This window comes from Mercenaria mercenaria, chromosome 7 (genome assembly GCF_021730395.1).
Source record: "Mercenaria mercenaria strain notata chromosome 7, MADL_Memer_1, whole genome shotgun sequence".
NCBI lineage: Eukaryota > Metazoa > Mollusca > Bivalvia > Venerida > Veneridae > Mercenaria > Mercenaria mercenaria.
In genome coordinates this window covers 31,141,707-31,155,261 of record NC_069367.1, presented here as the reverse complement: position 1 = coordinate 31,155,261, position 13,555 = coordinate 31,141,707, and positions in this window count along the sequence as shown.

Here is a 13,555-nt window from a genome sequence, read left to right as displayed (position 1 = left end):
CTCTTCTGTGATTTCAACAAGCGTATTCATTTAGATCTAGAGAGATTTGTCAGGCCATCAATTACATCTCCTTTAAGTTCTCAAAGGAAAATGAGATTAACAATTATGTATCTTAAATGTATTTCCATATCTTTTATGGGTTTATATTCACGACAATAGTAAAGAATTTAATGTAATAATGTAAGAATATTTGGATTCTTCATGCCAGACTCTATTTACATTTAGAAAAGTAACAAGTAAGCATTTAATTTTGTATCCATATATTTTTAAGCTGTTTTCCCCATACATGTTATATTTTCGTTATTTATATATTTATTATGCCCCCCCCCCCCCCCTTCGAAGAAGGAGGGGTATATTGTTTTGCAGATGTCGGTCGGTCGGTCGGTCGGTATGTATACCAATCCGTTTCCGGATGATAACGCAAGAAAGCTTGGGCCTAGAATCATGAAAGATGATAAGAAGGTTGGTTATCACCAGCAGATGACCTCTATTGATTTTGAGATCTGTATGTCAAAGGTCAAGGTCACAGTGACCCTGATTAGTGAAACGGTTTCCGGATGATTATTCAAGAATGCTTGGGTCTAGGATCATGAAAATGGATAGAGAGGTTGGCAATCACCAGCAGATGACCCCTATTGATTTTAAGATCAGTATTTGAAAGGTCAAGGTCACAGTGACCCTGAACAGTAAAACGGTTTCCGGATGATAACACAAGAATGCTTGGGCCTAGGATCATGAATGTTGATAGGAAGGTTGGTCATGACCAGCAGATGACCCCTATTGATCTTGAGGTCAATATGTCAAAGGTCAAGGTCACAGTGACCAGGAACAGTAAAATGGTTTCCGGGCAATAACTTAAGAACGCTTAGGCTTATTGTCAAGAAAATTGATAAGTGAAGTTGGTCATCACCACTAAATGACTCCTATTGATTTTGAGGTCATTAGGTCAAAGGCCAAGGCCACATTGTCCAGGAACAGTTAAACGGTTTCTGATCTTCTTGTCCAAAATCACAGGGGCTAGGGCTTTGATATTTGGTATGCAACAAAGTCTAGTGGTCCTCTACCAAGATTGTTAAGATTATTTCCCTGAAGTCAAATATGGCCTCACCCGGGGGTCACATGGTTTATATAGACTTATATAGGAAAAACTTTGAAAAACCTCTTGTCCAAAACCACAGGCCCTAGGGCTTCGATATTTTTTATATGACATCATCTAATGGTCCTTTACTAAGATTGTCCAAATTATTCCCCTAGGGTCAAATATGGCCCCGCCCTGGGGGTCACATAGTTTACATAGACTTATATAGGGAAAAATCTTCTTGTCCAAACCACAAAGACTAGGGCTTTGATATTTGTAATGTAGCACCATCTAGTGGTTGTCTACCAAGTTTATTCAAATTATCCCTCTAGGGTCAAATATGGCCCCACCCCGGGGGTCACATGGTTCATATAGATTTATATAGGGAAAAACTTAGAATCTTCATATCTATAACCTACATCATTCAGATTTGGACCACATGTATTGTTTTAAGTGGCAAGATGAACCTTGACATGAGTTGACCTTGATCTTGACCTAATGACCTACTTTCACATTTCTGTAGCTAAAGCCTTCAAATCTGGACCAAATGCATAGGTTTGTGTACCGAAACAAACTTTGACCTTTATGTTGATCTAGTGACATACTTTCACATTTGTGAAGGTACAGGCTTCAAATTTGGACCTCATGCATAGTTTTGTGTTCCGAAATAAAATTTGACATTGATTTTGACCTAGTGACTTACTTTCACATTTCCCAAGCTACAGCCTTCAACTTCGGACCACATGCATAGCTTTTTGTACCGAAATTACCTTTGATCTTGAGATTGACCTAGTGACCTACTTTCACATGTCTGAAGCTACAGGCTTCATATTTGGACTGCATGCATATTTTTGTGTTCTGAACTGAAATTTGACATTGGTTTTTACCTAGTACCTACTTTCACATTTCTCATGCTACAGCCTCCAAATTTGAAGCACGTGCAAAGTTCTGTCTACCGAAATGAACTTTGACCTTGAAATTGATCTAGTGACCTACTTTCACATTTCTCAAGCCACAGACTTCAAATTTGGACCACATGCACAATGTTTTGTACCGAAATGAAATTTGACCTTGATTTTGATCTTGAGCTAGTCTTGAAATTTGGAACATTCAAAAAGTGCTCAGTGGTCGGCGCCAAGATCACTCTGTGATCTTTTGTTAGGTTAATAGGTTTAAGGTCAAGGTCAGATTGGACCAGAACAGTAGAACTTTTATTTACAGTGAGCATATAATATCTGTTCCTTGTGCAATTACTGAATGCATCAAGGGGGTCATTTCGTGTTCGACGAGCTCTTGTTTTATTGGGTTTAAAGTCGAACTGACACAATTTTAGGTCATATGACGACTTTCCAGCTTTGATGATGGAGGATGACCCCAGGTGCCCCTTCGTTTATTTCATTAAGAACGGGCACCTGGGTAAAACCACCGACCTTCCGTAAGCCAACTGGATGGCTTCCTCACATGAAGAATTTACCCCCTCCTCAGCCCCCCCCCACCCCCGAGTGAGGCTCGCACCCACATCGATGAGGGGCAACTGATTTGAAGTCAGCGACCTTAACCACACGGCCCCGGAGGCCTCTTTACTTTCGTTATCAAATGAAAGTTGTCGTTATCCTTTTATGAGCTGTTTTCGTTATATGTGAAATTTGTGTTGTTACTGATGAACGCGTTGAGCCGAAGCATGTATAGCAAATAGACATAAATAGGAATATATGTTAGTTTTGTTTTTGGTACATAACTTTTTTATATTTTGATTTGAACTCGAAAAAATGTTCTGTTTTACACGCTATCGAATTTTTGTGTGTTGAATTTGTGGTTGTTCAAAGAAGCTGAGAGAGATAATAGTATATTTTCAGGCTGACTGGTGTACAAAGATAAACTTAACCGCATTTATCCCACTTCTACATGTCGATCATTACCACATCGCACAGCATCGTACCAACTGGCATTTTCAAGACAAATTTTCGTATTTTTTGTACATTGGAATTCTGTCAAGTACTAAGACCCGTATCCTATATTTCTTGTTTCTTGTTTTTGTAGTTAGGAACATGGAAAATGTGAATAATTGATTTACTCATGACAAAGAGTGAGTAAGTATGTTTTGTTTACAATGAAATTGATTATATCGCTGGCGCAATTGGTAGAGCATAATGATTACAAACTGTGAAGTTCGAGTTCAAGCCCAGATTATGGCCGTATATTTTCTCTAGTATACACTATTTTAATTCTAGTTTAGCCAAAATTCTTTGAAGACTTTTTAAAAACCACTTTATATATTTTATTAATAATACTTGACTTATTTTTTCATTGTTTCTATATTTTTTATATATTTTTTTCTACTTTTATTTCAATTCAATTCATGTTACATAACTCCAACTTCACTTGCTGTGTCTGTTGACGACCATTCTTCTGTGCCAGTCTTTGAGTCAGATGATGTATCAGAATAGGAGCTAAGCTCGATGATCACCGATGCCGGAAGATCGTCTATAGCAATATCTAACTCCCCAGTATTTATTTTCAACTGACAGTACATGGCAAATACACCTAGATCAATCTGAAGATGAAACGGTTTGCAATATGTATGGAAACAAACGATAATTTTTTAAACTGAAAATGTGAACTTACCAAGGCTCAAACCTCGAAAAGCAAGTTTGTTAAGCCAACGCCATATCATTAAGGCCATGCATTCGTTCAGATTCATCGATAGCTTATACCGCTTTACTATGTATTACATTTATGTTCCCTTTTTAGCGAATCAACTGTCCTGCATAAGTAAGTCACGGGTTAAAAAAAGACACATGGTCCACCTATATTGGTATTATTTATTCAAGCATGAGTGTTGAGAAAAAATGCTGATCAATATCAAAAAGTAACCAAGCAAACCAATGCTAGACTCGGTTAAAGCAAATCGTTTTAATAAGACATATCGAAATAAGCCATGTCATCCCTCGCTATTGGCTAAAACGGAAATCTATTTTACAGATATATGGAACAGAGTTTCCTTTGATATTTTTTTTTTCAACGAATAAATTACTTTATCACAATCTTATTCGGAAAGATGAATTTCATGACTAGATATGAAATCACTAATTCACAAAAAAAGAAAAAACATAAAACAAAAACTTACGCAAAGAAGAACGAATACAGACAAGAGCATGACTGAACTATATGCTTATCGTCTCCAGTCTTGTCAATAACTCAATAAATTGAATCCTTAAATTGTCAATTCATCGAAGCCCTGTTGAACCAAAATATTTGGAGACTGGCAGTTAAATTCAAGTATAGTACTATAGGATATAACAATATATGCTGTTTATATGCAAGAATATTGATCAGGTTATATTGCTTTATGACAACATTTTTCCTATTATTCCTTGACACTTAACAAAACGTACTTTTCCATCCGGGCTTTCCATTACCTGAAAGCCGCAGAGAAGCCTGCCCTTAGTATACTATGCAGAGACTGATACACTGCGTGCTTCTGGAATTGTAGCGACGTCCAATCGGCAATGTTTTCAGCAAAGAAAAGAGAAAAAAAGATCACAGGGACTTCGGTCTGGCAAATATGGAGCACGATATGCTTGTCCTGTAAATACTGCTGTATACTATTGCTCTAGGGTACAGATGCACTTTAATTAATAAGGCAGATGCACCATACCACTTTGTGGGTGAGGTTAACTTAATGTTTTTAGTATAATATTCTAGAACCTTGTCCCTGTAATAGGGTCAAAGCAATAGATATGTCAGGTGCACTGATTATGCACAACATGACCTTTTGCAAGTGAATGACTTTTTTAGTTCTAGTCGGTATAACTCGTCATTCTTACCCATTCCTGAGCCTCTGTTAGTTGTATATCCGCATTTAATGTACTCATGTTTCATTCCATATGAGAGAAATTCATAAAACCTCATTTCATCTTTATTCTATAGATGTTTAGAAATATTTTGCAACATTCTACTCTTTGTTGTTTTTTTTTTTTTTTTTTTTGCTATTTTGTAAAAATTATGGTACCCATCTTGCACACCAAGGGTTTACTCAGAATTTCAGGAACGCTTCCCGATGAAATGCATACTGATGCAGTTATAGAATAGTAGAAAAAGGCTCGAGAAATAATAGTTGCTGCTACAGCAGAAATGTTATGAGAAGATGCTTACGTTTTAGGGTGATCTAAACGATGTAGATCTTGGACTTTAGATTCTCCCTAATAAAATACCGTTACCTACCTATAAACAGCGGCTTTTAATGCGGATAAATCCCCGCAAACAGTTTTAGATTCATGCATAATCTACTTTGCTAATATATTGAGAGAACAATGCATTTTTTATAGGTCCATATTTCCTTACTACCATGAGACTCCGTGCTTTATTATACAATTACACCAGTGTATGCGAGTGTGGCAGGTTAAAATGTTTTTATCTCTGCTATAACGAAAGCTTTCAATGTATGGCTCGTGAATCCCACTTAAGGTACATGAAAAAATCGTGCTTGTAGCATGTAACAGTGTCTCAAAATTTACCCTCGTATTGATTCTCTTGTCAGTTTATTTTATGTTAAGGCATTGAGTAAATATTTGGTTCTATATGCTTGCCTTTTTAATAGTTCGCTTGAAAAAAATGAATGAGCTAAAATGAGCATTTGTACATGTGATCCCTTACCGTCTGGCGTCCGTGTGTGCCGTTCGTCTTTTCATATTTGCTTCAAACAAAAATCTCCTCTAAAACAATTAATTGGAAATTAAAACTTTCCCTGGTGGTCATGAACCGTTGGTCAGATTTCAATATAATTTCGCCTAACGATCATTGCATGACCCGCGTAAAAAAACTGGCAACTAGGGGTCGTTGGTTTATTTCTTTACGTGAATCGGAAAGTTTTAAAATCTCTTGTCAGAGCCTGCTGTTCCATTTTCAAAACGATTTCACAAATGTTTTTGGGGTGACTCTACTAAGACGGTTAAAATTATGTTATCATGAAACATGGCCGTCAGATGTCCTAGATTTTAAGGTCAGAAAATGATGGTCGGATTATTCCAAGAATGTCCAGAATGCAACGAATAGTAAAAACATGGCTTCCAGCTTCCATAGCTACAAAATCTGCAAATGTCGTCTTCTAAACCACTGATCTAAATTTAAAATAATTTCACAGAGATGTCTTTTGGGTAACCGGCCCTGTTGTACCAAAATTGTTTGAAGCAATTTTGATTCGTTGGATATGGTTTTATGAGAAACTGCAGGCCAATTTGCAGAAATGTACCAGTTCGAATTTTTAATGTCAGACGAGTGATGTTAGATCATAGCCACATTAAATTAACAAGGCTCTCTTGAGTTTTCATGTTGTTTTATATGTCGTGCATGTTTTACTATAAGGGATTAACTAGACAAATATAACGTTACCATACTTGTTCTGACTCTGCAGAACGCTGTTAACTTTTACAAATTAACTGCTTGAGACTGAACTAAAGTACGTGCGATCACATGTATGTTTCCTATTTTTTGCTATACTATACAAAGGTAGGTGATCAAATTAGGTCTTAAGGTCTTTATTTTACTAGATAATTGTGTCTGCTGTTTGTGCTTAAATAAGGAAAAAGTATGCTTGTCTGCTTTTCGAGTAACTAGTCAATGGAATATGCTCTTAACATTTTACTGGAACGTTACATGCTCAGTACAATTTTTGTTAACACTTATTTTTCACTTATCTAAAATGCGTTATTAAAACATTGATGTAATGCTCCATCAAGATGACCGTGTTTGTGTACTTCTAACTTCTGTACTTTCAACTTCTTGACATCTTACTTCATACTTCTAACTTTCGCACTTCTGACTTCTAACTTCAGTACTTCTGAATTCCAACTTCCTAACTTTCGACTTCAGAATTCCTACTTCCACACTTCCGACTTCCGCACTTCTGGTTTTTGACTTCCTGACTTCTAACTTTCAGTTTCCATACTTCTTCTTTCTCGGCATATAAGTAGGAAGAAGGAAAATTGAAAGTCAGATGTTTTGAAGTTTAAAGTCGAAAGTTGGGAAGTTAGAAGTCAGAAGAATAAGCGCATAGCTGCCTTTACGCAGAACGCAGCTGCGAAGTGAAAATCTGGCAAATATACTGGCTTATTTATTTGGTTGCACAAGAAGTGTATTTCATGCAATGGTGATTGCTTCAAATGCAATAATTGCTTACTTCATATTTTGTTTGAATTACTGTAAACTCTGGTTATATATAAAACGAACTCATCGGGACAAGCAAAATGTGTTCGTTTTAGCCCGAGCTTTTTATTAAGCGAGCATGTTCCTTATCTGTATGTGTATAGCAAAAATGTCTTTGTGGTTTTGTAACAATTTAGGTAAATATTTGCAATTTAGTTCATTATCATACTGTTTGATTGCCTATTTTGTAATTATCTTGATCGTGTGAAAAATGACAATCATACATGTATCCCATTTATGCTAATGGTTTAAAAAGGAAATATTTTATAAAACAATTGTAGTACAATGTTAAAAATTGATAAAATGTTGGTTTAGAAATCGGCAAAGAGACATTGTCAAGCATAAAATCTTTTGAATAGGACCTTTTATATAACACTGCAGACGTAATTGTACTTTAATTTATGAAACTATCAATTATTCTATGGCCCCAATGTTGTAGAAAATAAAATTTAATAGAACTCAAAAAGCTACACATAGTTAAATTTAACGCGTATTGCCAATATCTGACATCGGTACAAGTCATACAATATTACAGTATTTGAAAACCAATTCACGGTGAAATAATTATGTTTTTTTGATATAACTGGGATGAAAGTTTTTTCAATAGCCTAATAATTAACTGGATTATATGTATTATATTTCAAGAGACCTTAAACAACATTCTTAACTCAGTGTAAGACTAAGTTTTAAATGTCGTGGAGATATATCAACAATCACATGTTTTTAATGTTTTTATTTTATGATTCAATATTATTGGTAGAATGTCTACCCAATGCTAATATTGCAGTCTGAATTTTCGTAATTTAGCACTTCACCATTGGGATACTATACGGAAACACGGGATCACGATCGCAAAGCGCAAGATCACAAAAGAAAGGCGAGATGACGATGATAAAGCGTAAAATCGAGAATTTTCGTAATTTTCACTTAACAGTACTATAAGCAGCTCTTTAACGTCAGGAGTACGCATGCTCGAGAATGCGGCGGGAATTTTGAATTCTAGTTTTAGAATGACATCACCTTTCTATGTTAAGAATGACCTCACTCTGCTATCTATCTCCCAGAAGTATATAGAGCTGACTTATATAGCTATCTAGAGCGTGTTCGCGTACATCGAGGGTCGGCCCTACACGGGGAGATAACACGAAAACGAAAGCTATACCCGTGCGTAAAAAAAGAATCCTCGTATAAAAAAACAATCGAAAGAAAATGTATGATAATGTCTACAACTTGACCAATCATTAAAATCTATATGAGAATAACTATTTATAAAATGAAATTATAAGACAAAATATTACCTACTCAACAGATGTAAACTCGTCGATATCCCGCGCTAAAATGAACCAACACTTTTAGAATACAGATTAATACCTTCGTTTCTAAACATAAAATAGCCAATCAGAAGGCAGGAAAAACGAACCAATGAAACATCTCCAATAAAGTCGTTTTGGCCGATGAAAACGTCGAAATTTTAACCAATCAACGCTCAATATTATTAACGAATGACATCGCGAATTCAGAACGCGCTCCAGTCAGATAAATCATTCTTACTTTAGAATTCATACCACAATGAAATCACTCCCTTTTTACATAAGCTTGCTTTGAAAACGAGGCCCTTCGAAACGTGTATATTCGAACACGCTTTAGTTAGTCAAAGCTTACAGTATGGAAAACTCTCGCCAGTCAAATGTCATCATCAAACGACAAAAAGCAATCATCATATGCACGAATATACTTATCGTTATATTCTCCTTGCCTTTCGCTTTAGCATTTGCGACTACGAATTTAGCTACATACATAGTTTATGAAATTAAAGTGAATTAAAACCAGACTGCCTGCCACTATATGAAACAGTTCGAGATACAGCAAAACGTTTAAATTACTGTCTGCAACAGAGATAGTGAAATCCTGGCGCATATTGAGACGTTTCATAGATCACACTTCAAGTATCATCGGAATACAACTTTACCTTAAGCAGCGGAAATCGATCATACAACGTCTTCCTAAAATCGACGCAGTCATAATTGAAGCACAAAACATTCAGAATATTGACATAAACACTAGAAATACTATAAAAATAACAACAATCATTGCACCACCACCACCACACCACCACCTCCACCACCACCACCACCACCACCACCACCACCACCACCACACCACCACCACCACCACTACCTCCACCACCACCACCACCACCTCAACCTCCACCACCACCACCACCACCACCAGTACCACACCACCACCTCCTCCACCACCACTACCACTTCCACCACCATTACCACTTCCATCACTTCTACCACCACCACACCACCACCACCTCCACCTCCACCACCACCACCACCTCCTCCACCACCACCACCACCACCATCACCACCACACCACCACCACCACCACCACCACTACCTCCACCACCACCACCACCAGCAACACACAACCACCACCTCCACCACCACCACCACCACACCACCACCACCTCCACCACCACACCACCACCACAACCACCTCCACCACCACCACCCCCACACCACCACCACCATTACCACCACCACGTCAACCTCCACCACTACCACCACCACACCTCCACCTCCACCACCACCACCACCTTCACCACCAGTACCACACAACCACCACTACCACTTCCACCACCACTACCACTTCCACCACTTCTACCACCTCCACCACCACCACCACACCACCATCACCACCACCACGCCACCACCACCACCTCCACCACCACGCCACCACCACCACCTCCACCACCACGCCACCACCACCACCTCCACCACCACCACCACAACCACCACCTCAACCTCCACCACCACCACCATACCTCCACCACCACCACCACCACCTTCACCACCACAACTAGTACCACACCACCACCATAACTGACAATAATTCTTACAGCAAAATATGTCTTAAAAGCGTAAGAATGACATTTAAAATTTGTAAGAACACAAAGCAGAGTCTTGTTGTATGAAAAATATTTTTACATCTGCTTCACAAATGAATAAGTGTCCTCTATGTCACCAGTCATTCTCTAGGCGCGACGCCATGCTGAGACATCAACGTAATAAGCATTGGAGTGATGACCACACTGGGAATTATTCACCATCATTACAAATACTGAACACTTCAAGAGATGACATTTCAACATCCGTTTTCTATGGTGGTTTCAGGACCTAGTGGTAGCGGAAAAACTGAATGGACAAGAAAACTGTTATCATCAAGTCTTGTAAGACCTCAGCCTCAGCGTATCATATGGTGTTTCGGACAATGGCAACCATTGTATGATGAACTTCGGCGTGAAATTCCCGGGATCGAATTTGTACACGGTATTCCAGACTACCTAAACGATTCCCAATATATAAATGTCAATCAAAGGAACCTGCTGGTCTTTGACGACTTGATGACTGAAGCTAAATGCGATCAAAGAATTGCTGATCTCTTTACCAAAGGCAGTCACCACAGGAACATATCTGTCGTATATCTCACCCAAAATTTATTCCCCCAAGGTAAAGCTTGTAGAGATATCGCTTTGAATACGCAGTACCTGGTGCTGTTTAATAATCCTATTGACAGACAACAAATTGCTACATTGGCGAGAAGAATTTACCCTTCGTCTAGTAACATCTTTATGAAACGGTTTGAACGAGCGACATCAAGACCGCACGGTTATTTGGTAATAGACTTAAAATCAAGCACCCCAGAACAACACCGTTTACGCGATAACATTTTCGAGGCGAACAATCCAGAAAAGAGAAAACGAACGGATGATGAATATAAACAAGAAGACTATTTCAATGGAGAAGGATACTTATCGGACAAAAATGATGACAAGGATGAAGATGAGGAGGAGGATTATGATGACCATGATGATGATAGTGATGATGAAACAGAAAATAGAAATAACGACACAAGCTTTGTAAAGAAACGATCTTTGATCAAGGGACCTCCCGGTAAACGTAGAAAAGTTGAGATTATAGAAGAGCGATCACGCCGTGAGATATGGCATAAGCGTTTTCAGGATCCTCTCAGACAATCTATTAAAGAACAATTCAGAGCTAAAGTTAACAATTATACGGAACAAGGGCTCTCTTTAGAAAGCTTACCGTCACACCGCTAATGACATGCTGCCTGAACTAAGAAAGAAACTGAGACAAAATTATGCCCGATTTCTTATCGACTTTTATGAGCTACAAAACGATCCTACTCAGCAGCAGATTCTACAGTCGGCTAAGAAACTAAGAAGTCAGCACGACATGACTGTCAAAGAATCTATTCGACAAGCCATTGCGCTTAGAAAAGACCTTTTTGTTGAGTTGTGGCCCGATCATGAAAGCAAAGAAGAATATTCAATGGATGATAATAAAGAAGCTGATGACGATCAAGAATCGGATGATGATGAATGAACGTTGTAAGAAGGATTGGCGTGCTTTAACTTTCACCGTGTCAAAATGGGTTCCATAGAAGTGTACGATTATAAACAAGAAAAATGGGTCCCGGATAAACCGAACCCTGAAAAATGGATACAACATTTCAAAGACCTGAGGGACGGATACGTACGGTCTGATCATATGGGCCGTTACTTTGTAGGAAGCGGTGCATATCGAAGAAAAATGGCCGAATTAAAAGAGGAACGAGAAAGAGAAGCACAAGAACATAAAGGGGAAGATCTCCCCGTAGTAAAACTTGTGACACCCGTAGCCCAAGCGGTTGATATTGCTAGGTCGGAAATAAGACAGTCACCAAAGCATAGTGATCTGAAGCGACATAGGGATAAAATGGACACACCTTTGAGTCGTGATTTAGACAGCCCAAGACGTAAGAAATATCGCGAAAGCATGACCCAAGATACTATAGATTGGAACACCTATACATTTTAAAATGAATAACTACGAACTCGAGGAAATGTTAAAAGAGTACCCTGTGACAATATGCGCCGCGGACCAACTTCAAATACGCAGAGGACAATACGTCATTTCGAATACAGACACGAGCCAAGGATCAGGAAAACATTGGGTGGTCTTTTATTTTCCAAAAAGAGGGCCCGACGAATTTTTCGATTCACTAGGTAATAGACCGGAGCACTACAAAGTTCATTTTGAGCAAGCGTTAAAGAAGCGTTATTGGATGAACTTCAGTCAAATACAGGATACGGATTCAAACATATGCGGGCTGTATTGCGTATATTACATTATGAACCGATGTTCCGGACGAAAAATGAAGGACATTTTAAAACCGTTTGATGCGTATCGCAAGAAGTCGAATGATGAATTTATTGTGTCTTATTTTAGTTGATACATGTAGTCTGTATAAGCTTTTGCAATAAAAGATTGAAAGAACAATATGTTTTTGTTATTTATAACCTATACATTCGAATTTGAGTTGACGGAAAAGATTAAGCGTCGGTAGGTGTACACAAATAAAACGACATATTCCTTTATTGTATTTTATTTATTCAACATCGTTTCACAAATCGATATTATGCTTTTTTAATAAGCGTCTCTCGCAATTCTAAATAAAGAATTGCATCAATGATATCTACAGTAAAATAAAATCATGATTATTATTCTTCTCTCGGACTGGAAACCAATCGTACTGAAATTCTTGGCCACCCCCTCGTATCACATCGTCGACATGAAGCGCTATTTCCTCGTTCTCAGGAATATAAGTCATCCAGTCACTTTCGCCCCAATATTGAAATTCATCTGATGAAAACGAATCATGTCGATCAAAGTGTCTTTAAAAGATATGCTCTTTTGCTTTAACCACTGTTTTATGCATAGGTTGGAAAAATGTTGTGTCGTTATTTTACTAAGAGCCATTCTATACGTCTCATAGTTCAACATGTAACATAACGGTATATACGGTGTTCCTACACAGCCAGAAAATAGTTTTCTACAGAGATCCGATGGTAACACTTCCATCATTTACACTATTTAAAACTGCCTCTTTAGCCTGTCTTTCATACAAATTTCGTTTAATTGATCAATACAATTCAGCAACAAGTTCAACGCTTTAAAATGCTCTTTTCTACCAATTTCTGTTTGCATGATGATCACAGAGCATAGTTACTACATCTATGTAGATATTTCCGGGTCCTTCGGCTTCCGTACTGATGTTACAGGGGCAATAGGAATTTGGTTGCAAGCTATGTTCGCACCACTTGAGTTCTATTTTCGGATGATATTTGCTCATGTATTGTCGGAGCATATATACCCATGTAGAGTAATTCATATCGAACTCTATTCTCGTTTTTGTTATGTC